Below are 18,888 nucleotides of genomic sequence, written 5' to 3'. Positions count from 1 at the left end.
CTGTAGACCCATGCTGACATGCATGCACTGCAGTCATATTGACTGCCTCAGGCAGCAGGAGGATTGTGTATTCAACTGGAAAACTTACTGGTTTTTTATTCTCTCTCCTGCATATTTTTGCTGTCTGGCACTTGCACCAATGCCATGAGCAGCATATCATTAAAATGTCCAAAATCAAAACAGCAAAGTTCTGATGTTAATTCTCATAACTTTTTGGAATATTCTGCTCCCTGAATATTCTTCCTATGTTGCATCAACATTCTGGAGTTACTGCAAAGATTATTGGGCCCACATATATCTGCTTCCTTTGTGCAGGACAAAAAAGAAAAATTAAGTCAAAATGACCTTCTACCAGAAAGCCAATGACAAAAGGGTTATTTTTCAGCCTTTGTATCAGTGCCTTAGGAAGAAATGTTTTCGAGTATGTATGAAATACAGAAAGATGTACTGTGAATATCAAATATTCTGAAAAGTCTTAACTAGGTAATTGTCAGATTGTGACAAAGGAGGAAATTGAGCCATGCCAAATCCTTCAGAAACAAAAATCCTGATTTTGAAAAAAGTTAGAAGTTCCTTTGCAGAAGGATACACTTTCAGAGATATTACCTGAAACTTCAGCAGGATATATTATTGTAACCAGAGCTCAAGCTGTACTTTTCTCCAGTGTTGATGACACCTCTATCAGTCTCAATTACTCAGTCATCCTCAGGAAAGTAATGTGAATCACAGACTGGTTTGGGTTGGGAGGGACCTTAAAGATCACCCAGTCCCAGCCCCCTGCCACGGGCAGGGACACCTCCCACCAGCCCAGGCGGCTCCCAGCCCCGTCCAGCCTGGCCTTGGACATGCCGGGGATGGGGCACCCACAGCTGCTCTGGGCAGCCTGTGCCGGCGCCTCAGCACCCTCACAGGGAAGAATTTCTTCCCAATATCTCATCTAAATCAACCCTCTTTCAGTTTAAGGCCGTTCCTCCTTGGCCTGTTGCTACACACCCTTGTAAAAAGTCCCTCTCCAGCTTTTCTGTTGGCCCCTTGAGGTGCTGGAAGCTGCTGTAAGGTCTCCCTGGAGCCTTCTCCTCTCCAGGCTGAACCACCCCAGCTCTCCCAGCCTGTCTTCAGAGGAGATTAGAGATGGCAGTTTGTGGTTTCATTGAATCAATAATGTAGACAGTAAATTGCACAATACAGAAGATTTTTTAAAGGAAAAAAACATGCTGCAAATGATCTAAGAATGGCCTCCATATACATCTAGCAATCTCATAAGTGGAATGCTATGATATATCCAGAATTTTCTTAATTTTTTTATTCCATTTCCTATCTCGTCCCTCATTAATATGTGTAAGCATCTAAAAGAAAGATTTTACAGATTAAAATATAGTTAGCTTCCAGCTATGTAAGCAATGGTTAGATGGCAAAGATAAAAAGGAGTGTTACGAGGGCTTGTGTTTTGTAGACATTAAAATGGGTAATGAGTGGTTTCTGGGTTTTTGAGTTTCCTGTCACTTTTCAAGCCTGTGGGCTCTGATTGCCTCACGTGCACACAAGGATGGTACTTGGTGTTTTCCCTCTGTGCTGCACACAGCAGGTAAACCTCCACGGTTAGAGTAGAGATGGTCAAAGTTTTTAATGCTACAACTGTATTTTTTTACTGTAGCTATTTCTTATTCAGCAGAAAAATCTGGTTCAGAAAATACAAAATGGATTAAATAATTGCAAGGTTGTAACCAGTCTAGTAGCCCTCCATGCATGCTACAGGTGATTGTATATTGGCATTGCACAATGCATAAATTTCTCAGAATAATATTAGCAGTCTTTAATATAGAAGTGTGAAGTGAGTGTCTTGAGACCAGTGTTGCATGCCTCTTTTAAATGTCCACAGTAAATAGATCATCTACTTTTTCATCTTGCCTTCAAAAGCTGTTAGGAAAACTGCAACTGCCAGTGCTTTTCTGGCGAAGGATCAACAATAGTTTTAAAAGGAAAAATATCTTGTATCAAGATAAGCTTTGTGGCTGTGGTACCTTCTTAAAACAATGGGGGAGGGATAGAAATCAAAGTGTCTATGTATGATTTGAATTGCTCAGTTATCCGCTTAAGTCTTTTCATCAGGAAGCACCTCCACAACAGCAGCAAGAACCATGCAACACAAAAAGTGCTCCCGGCTGCTGCAGCGGCTGTGATAAAGCTGAAGTCTGAACAGAGGTGGCAGCAGGCATGAAGGAGGAAAAAAACAACGTTATAGTGTGGAAATTAGATTCGTTTTTCTCTCTATTCAACTGAAGGAGACTAGCTTCCAGGGTTTTTTTGTCTGAAGCAAAACTGAGTTTTGGCAGATAGAGGGAAATCCTGCAAGGAATGCACTGTATGGTAAAGGCTTCTAAGGGGTTCAGCTAAACACTCTTAGTCTGTAAGGTCTTTTGCCTAAAAAACTATTAATATTACTGCTCAGTTCATCTTCTCTGGCTTGAAACTTAAATTGGGGTATTGCACATGGAGGTTGTAGTATTCACCTGTAGAAGACACAGTATTATAATAAGAAAATCTAGTAGTCTCATTCCTATTACATTGACTAATAATAGCTGATTTTTCCCTATTAATTTTAAACCAATCTGTAATCATGAATAGCTTAATAGAGTGCAGTGTTCACTGGTCTACTGTTCAAAGATTAATATTACATAATTGAAATAATTTAGCAAGATTGAAATTTTTACCCCATAAGAAAGAATTTTGATTGCAGAACTTTTTCTCACTGGAGATAAAAAACTGCTTGCGCACTTCCTTTTATTACTTCTAAGTTAACTTTGCTTGTATCAAACCAAGTTGGAAATAGTATAGCTGAGATTTTGGAATAAATAACCTTTCTCTACATACCATAAGGGGGCACAGGAGTAATTGAGAAGACACATTAAGCCCTTATGATATGAATTACTGACAGCTCTGTGATAAATGCTAAATCTCGCTTAGCTCTTATATCTGTCCTGAGTTGTGGTTCCTTAATGGAGATCAGGCATAAACTGGCTGATGGAACTGAATTATAAAATAAAATTATGTTCTGAAGCTGGCACATTTCAAAGGAATAAAAAGTGATTTGATTTAAGTTAATGTATGTAAGTGACGTGCGGAAAGCAGACTCCACAATCTGTAAGATTGTAAAGTAGGTATGTTTATTCAGCGCTGGGCAGCACGGGGGAGTAGTCCCGCCAAAACCGTGCGTGCCTAACACGAAAACTTGCTCTGTTTTTATAAGACAACTCATTACATATTCATAATATGATGTAATACGCCTATACATATGCATTACCTATCCCCGCTTTGTATTAAAATTAGTTCTGCAAGTCATTTCCATATCTCTCTCCCGACTGAGTTTGCGCAGTGTCCCCTGGTGGTGGTCGTCAGGGGTCCTGAGGATGAAGGCAGGTGAGTCTTCCTCGTGACCCCCACATCTGGCGCAGGCTCAGTAACGTCCTGCTCTTTGTCCAAACCGCAGAACCAGCTTTGGCTTGTTCTTACAAGGTTGTAATCTTTCTTTGGACTTATATGGTCATAAAGCTGGACTTATATGGTCATGAAGCCCTTTACTCCCGTACACCTTATCACAGTACCCAAGCAAGCTGTGTAAGATTTGGCAAACAGCTTAAATTTTACAACTTTTACCCTAAACAGCTAAACAGACTATTACAATTGTTAAACTCTACCCTATCTCTTACCCCCCCCCTCCTCTCATAAGAGCACTCAAAATTGTCCCTATCTTTGTTTCAAGTTAGGTTTTCTAAAAAGGGAGAACTTGTAGCACTTGCACACTTAATTTAGGCTTTAGGATTTTGAGTTATGCTCTGAGTTTCTTCAGATTGGCTTGCTACTTAGGAGTATCTCACAGCTGTGTTGGTTTAGTCTGTGTCACTTCTGATTGAAGGAGGACATAACTGATTAGCCTTAGCCCTGAGTGATGGCAACATTGCTTCTGGCTTCTGAACTGCTGCCTCCGAGGGACCCTGCCGTCGCTGCCTGTGTGTGACAGCAGCTGACAGGGCTCAGTGGCTACTCTGTCACCCCTCCATGGCTCTGGCCTTCATGTTGGTATAGACGATTTGAACAGGCCTGGCCTAACACTAGTTCTAACAGAAGCAGACTTTTTCTTTTTTGAAAATGCATACAAGCAATGATATTATTCACACTGTGCATGACTTCCAGATAACTGACATTTCATGTGGCCACATTGAATGTAATTAAATGAGAGCCTCCTTCTATCTTGCGCTCTTTCAAAAGAGTATCTGAGTTCCTTCCAGCTCTTGCTAGTAATTTATACATGGTCTTAGAAGCAGAATTGTAACTAGGAGGTTTTATAACCACAGACCTTGCCAGCATTGTTACTTAAGAGTTATTATATATAAATATTGAAAGCTCAAGGTGAATATCTGCATTTTGTAACAAAGCAGTCTGGGTATCTGCTGCTGATCTTTACGTAGGCTGTTGTACTTACATACACCTAAATCCCACCGTGTTTAGATCATCTAATAATGGAAACACTAGTAAAAACATTTATTTTTGTAAATCTCAGGTGTCAACAGATTGTCAGGGACAAGAGGAAAACTGCTCACTTATGTTTGCCCATGAACGCTGACTGCCTTTTCTGACACGATACTATTTCACTGAAGCTTTTCTGGAGCAAGTGGCTTGTTTGTGTAATCTCTTAATACTTTCACAATTTGAAATTGAATGTTAAAGTCTGTCCCACTCATGGAGAAATTTTCTTAAAGGAAGTAAACATGCTTCTTTTGCACTTCTTCAGTGGTGGGCAATTTTTTCCTTTTTTTTTTTTTTTTTTTTTTAAATTAACAGTACAGATCTGTATTAACAAAGTTTGACTCTTCGCAAGGTACTTTGAGATTATGGGAGGGCAGCTGGGAGCAGAATTTAACGTGCTAAATCCAGGTAATGAAAAAAAGAATTGCAAAACAAATTAGTGTCTGATTTTTCCCCTTGATGTAACAAAACACTTCTCATGATAGGTTAGCAACTGGAAATGCCATTAACTTTGCAAAAGGAGTAAAACTGAACAATGAAACAAAGGAAACGCATCTTATAAATGCATGGTTTGGCTACAACCCTCTAAGCATTTTGTGAAGTTAGAGATGAGACTTCTATTAAAAAATGAATCTGTGATGTTCAGAAACTTGTTATTCAACAAAAATGATCCTTTGTTTCTTTTCAGGCATCATTTCTTGATACCTCATTTGCTGCCCCATTCAAATTAAATTGCATAGCATTTAACAATGGGTGAAATCTCCTATTTTCACTTGATCCATAGAAACTGCTTAGTTGCTTTTGTTTGTTTATAGAGGAATTCATCTTCAGGCAGCCTCAGGCTTTGATAATGTCAGTCTGAATGTTCTAAGTATTGAAAGGAACCTGGAAGGTGAGTGCATGTGAAAATGTTAAAATAATGATTATTTCTGCCTCTGCTGGTTATGCTATTGTGTGTTTAAATACTTCTAATATTTTCACCGGTCTGTGGAAAACTGTAATCATGTTAAAAAAAAGTATGACTTTTCATCAAAGTTGGATGGAGCCTTTTAGATGCAGTTTATGTATTATCTGACTATTTTGAAGTCTTTGAAATTGAAAGGAAGGTATATGTCCTCATAGCTGTCAAACAGGGAAGGGCTTTAATATAATGTAGTCCTATTGCTAGATTAAGAGAAACATTAAATAAAGCAAGAGGTAGATCTGACAATGACTGCAACCTCTGAAATATGATATTTATTTGGCAGAGGAACAGTCAGCGATTAGCAAATACGATATAAAATAAACAATTTGAATTCATTTAGCAAATGAACTAAAAGCTGTTATACCCACCTAGGTGTATTGACTTCAAAAGCATTACCTTAACTTTATTTTATTTTTATAAATGATTATAAATTATAAATTTTAAAATAAATAATTATAATTATCTTCAGCCCTGCAGAAGGTATCTTACTGATAGAAAACTTAGAAATAACTAGATTAATAGGATATGGAAAACTTAGAATAATTAAGACTCTCATTGTATGTACAAAGAGGAGCTTCACAGTGTGACTTTGCAAATTAGGCCCGGTCCTGGGGCCCTTTGTACTGATAAGATGGACCTGGGATACTCCTGTGCTGATAAGACACTAGTATGCGAACACCTGTACCTTGAGATAGGAAAACCGGATCTGTCCTGTTTTTTGGTTTCAAAGAAACGCGGGAGACTACCAAGCCTTCATCCTCAATGACCACCACAACCACCACCAGGAGACAGTGCCCAAGCGCAAATGGGAGGAAACTTATGTTAATGACTTCTTGGTAGACTAATTATCTTAACCCAACCTATTCTCGGGCATCTATTGAATATGTATGAATGTATACTTGAAATCACACGTGCACAAAAGTCAAGGCAGCAGGTGCTTTTGGAATTATCCACCCTGATGCCTGCCACTGAATTAAACATACCTGCTTTATAACCTATCCTGAGTTATAAAGTTTAATTCCGCACGTCATTACAGTTACAATTAGTCTTTTGCATCTTACAGGGAAGTTTAGCAACAACACAGCACATATGGGGAATAGCAAATATTCTCTGTCTTAACAAATACTGGTTGGAAATCAGATTGCAAGCTAAAATGGTTTCCACAGGTGTCAGTCCTCAGACAAACAGAAATCTAATGTTGTGCTAGTGTTAGATTACTGAGGGATTACTGTTACCACATGAACGTCACCAGGATACTAACCAAATTTTCCCTCTAGTTTGCATTTACCCCAGTGCTCACTTATACCTGAATAAACAGTGTCTAAATATGGTTGCTGATGATCTGCAATTCCTGTGCACTTTGTATGAAATTGGTCTCATATCCTCCAGCAGCAGCAAAAGTGGTTTGTTTCAATTGCTGGTTGTGCCGATTAACGCTAAATCCGTGTGCAGATGTGGATTTCATGAGAAGTGATTCTCACATTCACAGTACTGAACACAAGGTGCTGGGCGGATTGGTTGCACTTCCACAGTGGATGTGCTGGGGAAGTCATTCTTTCTGCCTAACCAGAACCATTTAAGAAAGTTTGGAGTTGAAAGTACTCACGTTCAAAAATTTCTAGTTGCTTTGGTACAAATTTCCAGAGTCCAGCATCTCTTTAAATTCTTCTTAAAGCCTTTTCTTTGAAACTTTGGTATTAACTTTGAGGTAATCTCTAAAAATATGACTCTCACTTCTGCAGCACTGCTATGCCATTTGCAGTTACTGATCCTCATTACATCTTGATGGACCCTCATCTTGCCAAAGAATTATTGCTAGTGTGTTGCCTAATGGCAGGGTATTAGCTGAGAATAGAGCATGCAAACACATCTGTTCCTACTGTTGCTTAATCCTTTATGGTCTAAAGGCAGTAAGGATTCCTACAAATATCATTGTTCATTCTCTCACAGGAAAGCAAGCATCTCAGGCTGCCACCTGAGCAGAGGTAGTGCTTGCTGTGTTAGAATGATGTGTGACGTAGATCTTACTGCAAGTTCAACAATGTACATGCCTTACTCTAAGCTATTAACATACCTTAAAAAAATTCCTTAACCATTATCCCCCAACTGGTGAGAAGCATCAAAAGGAAAAACAGTTTCTGACCCATAGCAGAGAATAAAAGATTCATAGACCTATTTCCTTTGTGTTATTTCAGGCAGCAATACTTTGCTATTACAACAATCACCAGCCCACACAAGTTATCAGAAAAAATGGTTGCACGGCGTGGTCATCTCACATGCAGAGATAAAAGATGTGATTTCCCTGAATAAAGCTATGACTAATACTTCAAGTCAATGGATTCCTGTGATCTGTTTTGGCTTGGATATCTTGACAGAATAAAAATGAAGTAACAATAGTAATATTTAGTGTTGGACCGCCACATTATTTAAGGGACTTCTTGGCTTAATATTGTATTTGTCAACTAACACTTTCTGTATTTATCTTTAAAATGTAATACAAGCGTGTTACATACTTTGTTACATATTTTGCCACTTGTTGTTTTTTGGTGGCTTTTTTTTTATATATATATAAGAATTAATGTGTTGCCAATGTATTTGGAGATAATGGGGCCAGGGAATCCAAACTAATATTTGCAGTATGAGCACTCTAAGTGTCAATCAAATGTCATTTCTCTATTGAGTGGATAGTGGAAACTAAACAGCTGCAGTGGAAACTGTGAGTCCTTAATATTTACACATTAACAAGAGCCTGTTTGCTGCTCTGACTACAGACCAAAGCCCATCTGTAGGCACGTAATATCTGAACTTCCTGGGGCGGGGGGTGTCTTCTTTTTTTTTTTTTTTTTGAACAAAGCAACTTCTTTTGCTTGTAGCTATGGAGTTGAGAGAGATTTTGCATTGTAGAGTGAACTACAGAGTGTTTGGCCTGAGTTGTAGTCTATGCTGTGATATTGTGCTTGGAGATCTATGTCCCACATAATCCTTGACTGTCAGCCACTTGGTGTCCACACATCACAGCCAAGTAAAGAGAGAAATGTCTTATTTCACACTGGGTTTCTATTGAGGGACCTAGGACTGGAAACAGGAGGGAACTAACATATAACTGGGATGTCTGTGCTCCGACAGTGCAGCTGCCCCTTTTGTTTTGTTGTGTTAGCACATGTACATGCTATATTAGCATTACAGACTGAGGGGCTGCTACACTGCCTATATGTATATACAGACAAACATATACATAGAAACATGATAGATTAGTGACAGGTGCTTCCTAGAATACTAATGTCAATTATGTTCTGTTCATTTCTCCCTGGAAGAGGGCCTAATGAATTTCTGGGGGGTGTCACATGTATAGAGAAAATCCTTCCATTTTTGCTTTCTTTCCACCCGAGTTTCAATGGGTTTATAGTTTGGCTTGAGGAGAGAGTTTGGACTGAGAGATGTTTACGTATTCCACAGTGCATTTAAGCTTCGTCCCCTGCACTTGATCTTAAGGGTCTTTTTCAACCTAAGTGATTCTATGATTCATTAATGTCTCTGGCATGTGTCCAGGTAGTGTCTTTGTGCATCTATGATGGCAAAGGGAGTGGTTAATAGTTGTCACGTGGAATATTAGTGTAGAGAAACATTTTGATATGGTGATTTTCGGTCCTTTTGAAAAGATTTTGTGCCAATATAGCAATGCTGTGTAAGCCACAGGGCCATACACAAGGAACACCCACAAGATACTACTCACCTCACGGGAAAGCAAGTACTGGCTACAAACAGAGCAAATATATGCCGTTTTTGTACTGTTATAGCTCATTTCTAAAGCACAGATCCCAAGTGGGAGACAGTAAGACAAACCTCCTTGGTCATGTTCTGGATTTTGTGTTCAGCCTCTTGACTGCAGCCTTGGTGGAAGAAATGCAAAGGAAATGCACACAGCTCTTCTTCAGACTACAGAGTGCATTAAACTTGCACAGCAAATGAGACTTTGTCATCCCACAGGAAAGATGCTTTTCTGAATGCTCAATGAATTTAATGCCATCTGTGTTGTGATCAGACAGCTGTAGGCAAAATAAATGCACAAGAGTAAATGAAAAATAAACACCATACAGTAGAAGTGCACTGTGCTGCTGAAATTGCTACAGATGCTTAGGGGAAATGGTTTAGTGATAGCTTGGATGGATAGACCAAAATTCTATGTTAATTACAGGAGAGCATAAGAATGTGCTTATTCTAGTTACTGTGAAAGCAGATACTGTATGAGTGGGTGTGGGAAGGGACAGAAGGCAGAAAGGTTGGCAAAGTGCTCATTAGTCTATCAAAAATTGTCTTTACAGGCAGAGAAGTGGGAACAACAGAACAGCATGGTCAGCATTTTCAAACTGAGAATGCTGTGTGGTACATGGATGGTGGTACTAAACTAGGACTCTTCTTTTTTTTCGTACCTTCAGACAGTGGTAAGGCAGGAAGAGATGGAAATCCAAACCAGAGAGGTTCCAGAGGGTTTCATGCTGTGTGGTTTTGGCAGGGTTTGAGTTGACTGAGCTTTTAACTATGATTTCCCCTATCTGCTTCCCTAACTGAAGCTGAACTATTGTTAAGGTAAAGCTCTGTGCAACCCAGAAGCCAAGAAGCGGCATTCCTCTTGAATTACTGCTACTCTGCAAAAAGCTTTGCAGGAGTTTGGCTCTACAAGCTCTTTGGCAGGTGCACATCTCCCACTTTCACATGGGAGTGGGTAAAGTAGCATGGCCAAATAAGCCGCCAGTTATGGAGAACATCCTCACACACACAATTTCTAGCAGAATGTCAGCTATACTGTTTCCTGTCTTCTCTTATCGGTATGCCACATTACTGCTTTGTACAAAAATGGCATAAGACCAAAGAGGAGTTAATTTGGACCCATCCTGATGCACTACGGAGGTCTTTACTACTTCAGGGGTGCTGGAGGAAGGAAGGCATGGTTAGCTGCATCTTTCTATCACTAAATCTGATACTGTCTGTAACTTGTTTCTCTTGAGAAGGATGTTTGTTTCTCAAGAGAAGGAATCCTGAGTAGTTCTGTAGCAATGAAGCAACTTCTAAAGCATGAGAAACTAGCAACTAGTGTAGTGTTATAACATCTGTGCTCAAAAGGTTTTTTTAATCTCTTTAAGATTGCATTACCATTCTGTTCTACATGTTTTGATGGTTTTCAGTGTGTGAGGACTTTTCTCCTGACAGGCACTGAAAGTACTTTTGTAAGAATAAAACAGAATTAACGAGGAGAGAGAGGAAGCTCTGTTAGCTTCACCTATACTTAGTAAAAGGATTCTAAAGCTTCTTGCATGGCAAGAAATTAAAAAAAAAAAACAGCTCAAACAAACCTAAGGATAGGATAATATCCAAGTACATCAAACAGCAAAGTGCAAGGAATACGAGTTCTTCAGTAATATTTTCAGAGCATTTGGAAGAAATTCTGAAGCATGCTGTCTCTAATACTATCTCACTGCTAATACTCCTGCCATTATAGCATCAAGCTGAAGATCTGAGCAGTCATGCAGGAGCTCATACAGGGATAGTTAGCCAGGACCTGCAAGTCCCTGTTTCCTAGCCTCTCTCTTCAATAGATAGCAAAGATTTAGTGCACATTGTCATTGAACTAAATTGCTGGCTTAGGATCGATTTCAGTGGAGCAAAACAAGGCCCTTGCAGTTTTAACTGCAGCTATAATATGTGGAAATTGAATAGATACAGCTGAGGGCAAAACTAATTCCAGCATTTGGAGAGACAGAGGGAGTGGTACGCTTGCAATTATATGGAACAAAAAATATTTTGAATTAGTTACAGGACATTCAACATCTTAACAGCAAAATTTAAGGCTCTCACCTAAATAAAGTCTAATTTGTTCAGAAATCTGTATGCAAGACAGAAGTAAGCAGACTGAGCTATCAGTCCTGTAGAAATCTTAGCATTCTCACTGATTTTAGAAGACTAGTCATGTACAATTGTGTGTTTGTGATAAACCACTTTTGAAGGATGAGTTGGAGAAATTAAGACAGAAGATTATTTCATTGCTGACACAGGACTATTTTTATATCCAAAGCCTGAACACAGATTTTCTGTAAGTCCATCATGTCTCAACTGGTTTGTTGGGCAAACTCTTAGCAGCATTCCATGACTAATTTCTGCTTTTGTCATACATTTTCAAGCACAAGGTATAAGAAATACTTCCAAACTCAAATACGCCCTTATTAGAAGAGATACGTGTTTGTTCTATTAATCATGCAATTCTTGTGTAAGGGGAAAACTCATGCCACAGTTTTGCAGAGTTACAGACACATTGATTTGAGAAAACTATTTCCAATTTAGTGACTTTTTGCACAGAATTAAAGTTTATTTATTTACTTTGATGAATTTTCAATCTTCAAATCACTCCAAGCTATTTCTCCAATTTTTCAATCACAATCTCTATATTTAGGCATTAGTGCTTAATTGAGAATCTTGTGGTGGTACTTCAGTGATTTAAATGATCACACACAGATTGTCAGCATGCTGCAATTGCTTTGAAATTCACTTTCCATAAATGTTTTTGCTAGTAAACATCTTGGTCATGCATCAGTCTTAAAAGGGCATCATCCAATCTCCCTGTGATGTAGAATGGCAGCTGAATAGTCACAAAACTACTTTAGAATATTTATTTAAGCAGTCCATTGTATGATGGCGTACAAAGTAGGATCAGATGAAGAACTGAATGTGCAGTCCCCCAATGTCCTGAAAGCCTTTACTAACAGCAATCAGAAACTCTGTTAGCAGCAAATTGCAAATGTGATTAACAGTAAATGGAAACAATTTTATTAAACTGAAGATCTGATTAGCAACTGAACTGCACAATGCAGATTCACCAGCAAAATTTACAACACAACTACAGCCTATAATTTAATGCTGATATGAGTTAATTCATTTCTCTGTGTAAATGATGTGGTATAGAAAGCTTTTTATAAACCATAGATGTCCATCTTCAGAATAATTCCTGGAGGATGTATTGTTGCTGAAATCAACAACAAATTTTCGGCCTGAAATCTCTGCCAAAAATGACTTACAGAGCATTAGGAAAGAAGGAAGATGGCAGCTTATTCACCCTCTTGAGCATCTCTTGTTTTAGGACCTTCTAGTGTAGGTACAGCAACAGGTATTGCTACCTCCCTTCCACTCTCTGTAGCAATATTACGGAACATCCACAGTTTGTTTTCAATACCTTTCCTTCCAAATTGCCTAGCAGACTTAAAGGAGTAAGACAGTCCCTGTTTGAAAGCTGCAAGAAATTGTGAAAACATGTGCAAACTGCTCCACAAATTCCTTGCTTGTTTGTTTCTAAGCTGTTTGTATAGCCAAGTTCAGACTATCCAGCTAAGGTGTGATGAACTGACAAAGACAAGAACATCTTAGTCGATGCCTAGTAGAGTCATTGCTTTTATCTGTTCAGTCTGTATATTGGGCTTCTCCAAAGAAAATTACGTGCATACAACTCACGCCTAAAATTGAACACTTATGTAAGAATCTGCATGGATCTAAACCCACCACACACAGTTTTATGGAAGCACTGGATGCAGGCATTGCTCATGGACATGGGAAGATCATGGTCTACCTTATTGAAGAGTCCATGTATAAAACCCAGCAAGTCAAGAGACCTCCTTCATTTGTAATTTCTAGGGATGTTATTCTTCAGCTCTTCTTTCTAGGGCCATATTTTATGCAGTTGAAGGAGAGCTCTACAAAGAAGAGATTTTACCATAAAAGTGACAGATCCTAACTTCCTGTAGCATTTGGCCAGTTTCCTGCAGAGTTTAGGTAAGAGAGCATACCAGCCTCCATGTATGCGTGTGTGTAAACGAAGTCCTGTTTACCATTTCATATAGGAAGAGAAATGTTTCTGCAATCCATCAACAAGACAAAAGGTATGTTCCTTTTGATACTTCAAGGCTGGTTATCAGTGATGCAGTGATGTAGGCTTTGACATCTACTAAACTTTTCTTGTAGGAAATCCAGGGTTTTTTTTGTGTTTGGGTGAAAATAGTTCATTTCTTGAAAAGGAATGAATGGAGTATTGTGCATTTGGTGTGGGGATGTCTAATACTTGTGAGTCTTCTGTCATTATAACTGCCTCTTTTGTGAGGGAAACAATGTTCCTTTTCCACTGCCTTCTGAGTTCCCCAGCCAGTGCTGCAGGTCATGCAGCCCTTCTGCCACTGCTGTCTCTGCTGCCTCTCTGCTCGCCAGCATTTTCTATGGGAAAGGGATCTCATTCCTGATTCAGCAAGCTGGGAATGCAGCTCATTAGGATCTTGGCAGCATGAACGAAGCTTGTCATTTAACTTCAAATTTCATTACAGCCCAACAGAAGATACAATTTGTCAGATAGGGAACGAAATCAGTACGCTATATATTTAGTCACCTTTTTTTCAAATGTTAGTATGATTTTTGCATATAAAGTAGAAGAGTTGAAAGCTCTCACTGAAGTGTTTTTGAAAGAGACCCCATTTTCTTCTAGATCTCCAACTTTCCTGTGCTGCCCACTTTCTCCAACCCACCTTTCTGCCAGAGAATCCAAAGGTGCTTAAGGAAATTAAGTGCAATAGATATAATGCAAGAGTTGATTCATGACAACTTCCTTAACAAGGGAAATAACTTACATTTATGTATTTCCTTTCAATTCCCAAAGTGTCTCCAGGTACTTTGCAGACCACATAAAGGATTCCACCCTTCCTGCCAATTCTGGGATTAAATTCTTTGAGGCTTAAGGAATGTGCACCATCCTGTCTAATACTGGAGAAAGGCACAATTTGCTCACTTCCCAATTTATCATTCTGTCTAGTAAGTTACTGTTGAATTCCTTTGACCTTGAATTATTACATGCTACGCTTTTAGGCCTGTTTCACACCTCTGCGTGATGTCAGACCTAGTCTGTTAACGCCCACTCCTTTAGTCAAATCTGCTACTGTGCTGCTTCTTTCTTGCCATCTTGCGTAAAGCACAGATCCTCTGAATATATGCTGAAGTTGGGAAAAATGCTTTATTGGCTCCCATGTAGTACTTTTTTATTCTTAATGCTGTCAAAGAAGACTGCAATTGAGTAAGTTATTTAACCCTTTGTTAGCGGCAGAAGATGTTTATGATACAAGCATGCATTTCCTCCCTTAATCAGTGCTGAGCTCCAGGATGCTCTGGCCCTCATTCTTTAACAATTCTTGCTGTGGTGGGGGACGGGCAGCTGCTGTCCTGGATGAGGCCTACAAGACCAACTTGAAAACGACACAAGAAAAGGAAACAGGGGCAGGTCTTTTTCGGTATTACTTAGGTCTTCAAAGCTTTGGGCACAACCTGGGTAGCCTCTAGACATGCTTTTATACTGCAGAGAGAGACCCGTGTTTGTAAACAATTCAGTTGGACTTAAGCCCTACATAAGCATCAAAAGTAGGTTTGGGCTTCACTTCTATAAGGCAAACAGGCAAACAGAAACAATTGAAAGACCAAGGCATTCTGAATTTCTTACAATAGGCAATAAACTATGTACCTAAAGCTTTTTAGTCTTTTATTACAGTGTAGATAATGCCTTGCAATACTCTTGAGGGGAAAAAAAGAGGCATCTGGGAAGCGTATGAAAGAATCTGAAGCCAAGTTCTTTGATGCTGACGTAAATCTGCAGTAATACCATTCTCACTAGCAAAGTGTGATTTACACCGATGTGATCAGGTAGAATTTGTCTCTTGATCCCCAGAATGAAGGAATGAGGAGAGAAAAGAGTCCTGGCACAAAATATTATCACCATAGCAAAAGCACTGAAAAAAACCCAGAACCAAATAAGAATGAAGAAACAGGGTGAAAACTAACAAGATAAAGTGATATTACTGAAGCAAGCAACTGTGGAGAAAATTGCAGAAAGAGGGGCATCTACAGGAATGAAAAGGAGAGGTGGCTGGCTGTACAACACTGCTGCTGCAGTGATGAGCCGGGAGGCATTGGTAACGTTTTCACACAGAAGCCCTTTGGGAACTTTGCTTCTTCAGAAGAAAGAACCTGTGTGGGTTGGAGGTCTAATGTTTTGCATTCCTACATGGCAGAAGCAGGATAGATAGGAAGCTTTTTCCCCACTTTTCAAGCTGTAGATACCTTGGTGATCTATATGTAGATTTTAATTTCATATTAACTGTGTCCATTTCTGTGATATAGTTTATCACATTCTCCTATTTTCATGGGGATTCTTCTGTCAATTATGTTGTACATAGGTCTCTACTTGCATCATCCATACTTGCACGTGCAAAGTTCCATTTTCACAGTAAATGGAAATGCTGAATGTCTCTAAGTAAACTGACAGCCTCACTAGATGTGTGTAAGTCGGTGTTGTCAGAAAGACTGGAAGATCTTTTAATGAAAGAGCCCCAGCAACAATTTTGGTTATTACCAGGAACAAGCTGTTTACACTTGTTCAGCTTGTAATTTTTGAGCATTTAGAGTACAAGAAAGTATATGGACATCTATAGCTTAGAATAAATAGAATTTTCAAATGGCCCAAATCACACTGAGATTCATTCCTGAAAAGAGTCTGAAGCAGCTTTTAATGTTTAACTATGAGTATCTGTAATAGCTGAGCTGGAATGAGACAGTCTGTACTAATGAAATTGGAGTGATTTCCACTGATTTAACTAGATTGGATATGACTCATTTTATTTTTGTTTAAACTGCAATTTAAACTCTGTAACTTTTGTGTGGGAGCAAGGCCTCAGAACTGTGTACATCAGACTGCAGCCTAACTCAGTCCAGCACATTCAAGACCACTTGTTTTCAAATTGCATCTTTTTTTTTTTTTTAAATAGGATGAGGTGATACCTAAGTGCCAAGTCGTAACATGAGACCTGTGGTTAAGCCATTTTTACAGTCTGGCAGCCGTGAAACTGGCAGCATGAGTCTAGGGGGTGAATCAATGCAAAAGATATCTGTCTTCTTTTTGTTTATTCGCAGACACTCTCAGATTTTTCCCAGAAGTTTCTTGAAAGTGAGGCAGATTGTGGTCTGAGCTCAAGGCATGGGTGTGCTCTTTTTAGTGCACTTTGCACCTGTATTTTGTTGGAAGTACAGACTTCAAGTACTTTCAAAACATGCCAGTTTCAGTGATGCAGTAAGTTCTAATTGTAAATGATAGAACTTCTGCAGAAAAGAATAGCTTCAATCCTTCATTAAACAAAACACTGAAGTACACAGAGAGTGTGTTAAAATAAATCATAAATTACAAAGCTGAGCACTTGCTAAAGAATGCTTGGGTTAAGCTTGATTTTGGGGCATCTATTCTTTGCAATGCAGGTGGCTGTATTAAGAATTGAGACGCCTTAGATGCCTGAAATTGGGTAGGATGAATAGAGGTCTAAACCAGTTTAAGCTAATTGCCTGACTTGCTATGGCTTCTCCAGCTAGCAGTGCTTGAAAATAACTGTAGTAAAGATAAAGTCTGCAACCAACTAGACACACAAATGGACCAGTGTTTAAGATTTATGCCAAACAAAGAGACACTACTTTTTCAGTGCATGCTGGATCATTGCCCGAGGTATAAGTGCCAGTGCTGTGTGGGCACTGCAGCAAGTTCTACACTGTCAGTGCTAATTTCCATGGAAGGAGAATGGAATACATAGTTCCAAGTGAACAGGTACTTGAAATGACTGAGGAGGGGAAAAAGAGATGTGCTGTTACCATCAGATTTTTGTTATTAGATAAATAAGTACTAGTACTTTATACAAGTGCTTGTACTTATACCAGAACTTTATATAGTGCTGTGTGCTTAACAATGGAGAATGAGGCCAAAAAGGCTTCAGCCTGGTTTATGAAAAGCTCAAGTAATTTCTCTAATCTAAAAAAATGCACTCAGCCTATAATGCAACTTTGTGATTTTATCATATGCCATACAGCCTAGCTATTTTGGGCAGAATAAAAAATTATTTCAGGCCATAACTAAAAGTGTACTTATACAAATAACCTGATTTTTTAAATTTTTTTTTTGGTTTGGAGTTTGGGTTTTTTGGTTTAAATTCCTGTGAGGCTTAAATTGGTTTCTCTCATCTATGGTCCAGGCTGTAGTGTTATCTTCTGGTTTTGTTAGGGGCATCACTTAAAAAGCCATGCTACTAATTTCCTACAGTCACCGGCATTTAGAGTGGATAATAGTGAGTGGTTAATTTAGCTGTTTAGGCTTGGGTACTGGGTTTGGAAGTATAGCTCTTCCTTTTGTCTTCAGATGTAGTGTTGGAGTGTTTCAGGAAGTATTATTATTCACTAACTCATATTCATAACCTGCATATGAAAGCTTTCATTTTATGATTAAAACTCTGGAAAGGGTAAAGTCAGTCTAGTTGTATGGAATGTAACAGAGAGGTGTATGAGATTTATCAGTGTTTTGGTTTTGTATTTGAAAGTGTCAGCTGAATGCTCTGGATATGAGAAAAGACAATTCTTCTGGGCTTTGAAGCTCTTTTAAATAATTTTTTCAAGTTTTCCCAATACCAAGCAAACCTATGTAGCAGATGTTACTTTTCTAGTCTGATTTTTAGCCAGTGTACATTTTTACCACTACTGATGACAAAGGAGATTCCTCATGCTGTGCTGCTGTCCATGAGGTCGGTGAGCAGGACAGGGTGCAAGAGCTCTGCTGCGTGGCTGCCTCTGCTGCACACCTTCAGATCCCCAGAGTGCTGCCCTAGGCCTTGCTAGCACAGGTCATTTGACCCAGCGTTCTCTCCTGGGTGAGGAAAACAATGGAGGGTCAGAAAATTAATGTACCTACTGTAAGGTTTTTGGGGGAAGGATCTTTGCAGTTGTTTTGTTAAATTTAAAAGAGATTGTGGCTCACTGGGTGTTCTAATTCTAGGCAGGCTTTTAATACATAAAGCCTAGTTTTCACTTTATTGAAGGTTTTGAATGTTATTTAAAACATTGCTAAGCAATTATGTCCTAGATAAAAACTACCCTGTTCTCTGCTTACATGAACTACAAAGCTCAGTATGTGTCTCGGTGCTACTGGCTGCAAGGCATTATCTAGGCATGCTTGATGGTGAATTACATGCCCTAGAAAGAAAATTGCTAAAGACACCAGCTTTCAACTCTCCCAATTTTCTCCCTAGTTATTCCTGTGATTGAAAAGAAAATATTTTAGTATATGCAATCCTAACACCTGTAATTATGCAGTCCACTTTTTTTGTTGTGTCCAGGACTTCAGTAACTCAAGCAATTCATGGGAGAGTAGTGGGAACCTTTGTATTATCTCTGCTTTTCCAGATGAGCTGGGCTAAAGTAAATAGGCTGTATGCAGCTCTGAAAAAAACCAGCTTGTTTCAAAGGGATCTTCTCAACTGGAAACCATTATCTCATCCACTCTAAAGAGCTGCCCAGCC

General features: G+C 39.0%; 1 protein-coding gene across 1 annotated transcript in view; it reads left to right on the top strand.

The window, feature by feature from the left end:
* LITAF (lipopolysaccharide induced TNF factor) overlaps positions 1 to 18,888 on the top strand; it is an 88,943-nt gene that overhangs the window by 37,190 nt on the left and 32,865 nt on the right. The gene's annotated exons all lie outside the window — the stretch shown is intronic.

This window comes from Falco punctatus (genome assembly GCF_963210335.1).
Source record: "Falco punctatus genome assembly, chromosome: 4".
Lineage (NCBI taxonomy): Eukaryota > Metazoa > Chordata > Aves > Falconiformes > Falconidae > Falco > Falco punctatus.
This window is presented reverse-complemented; position numbering and strand designations above follow the sequence as displayed.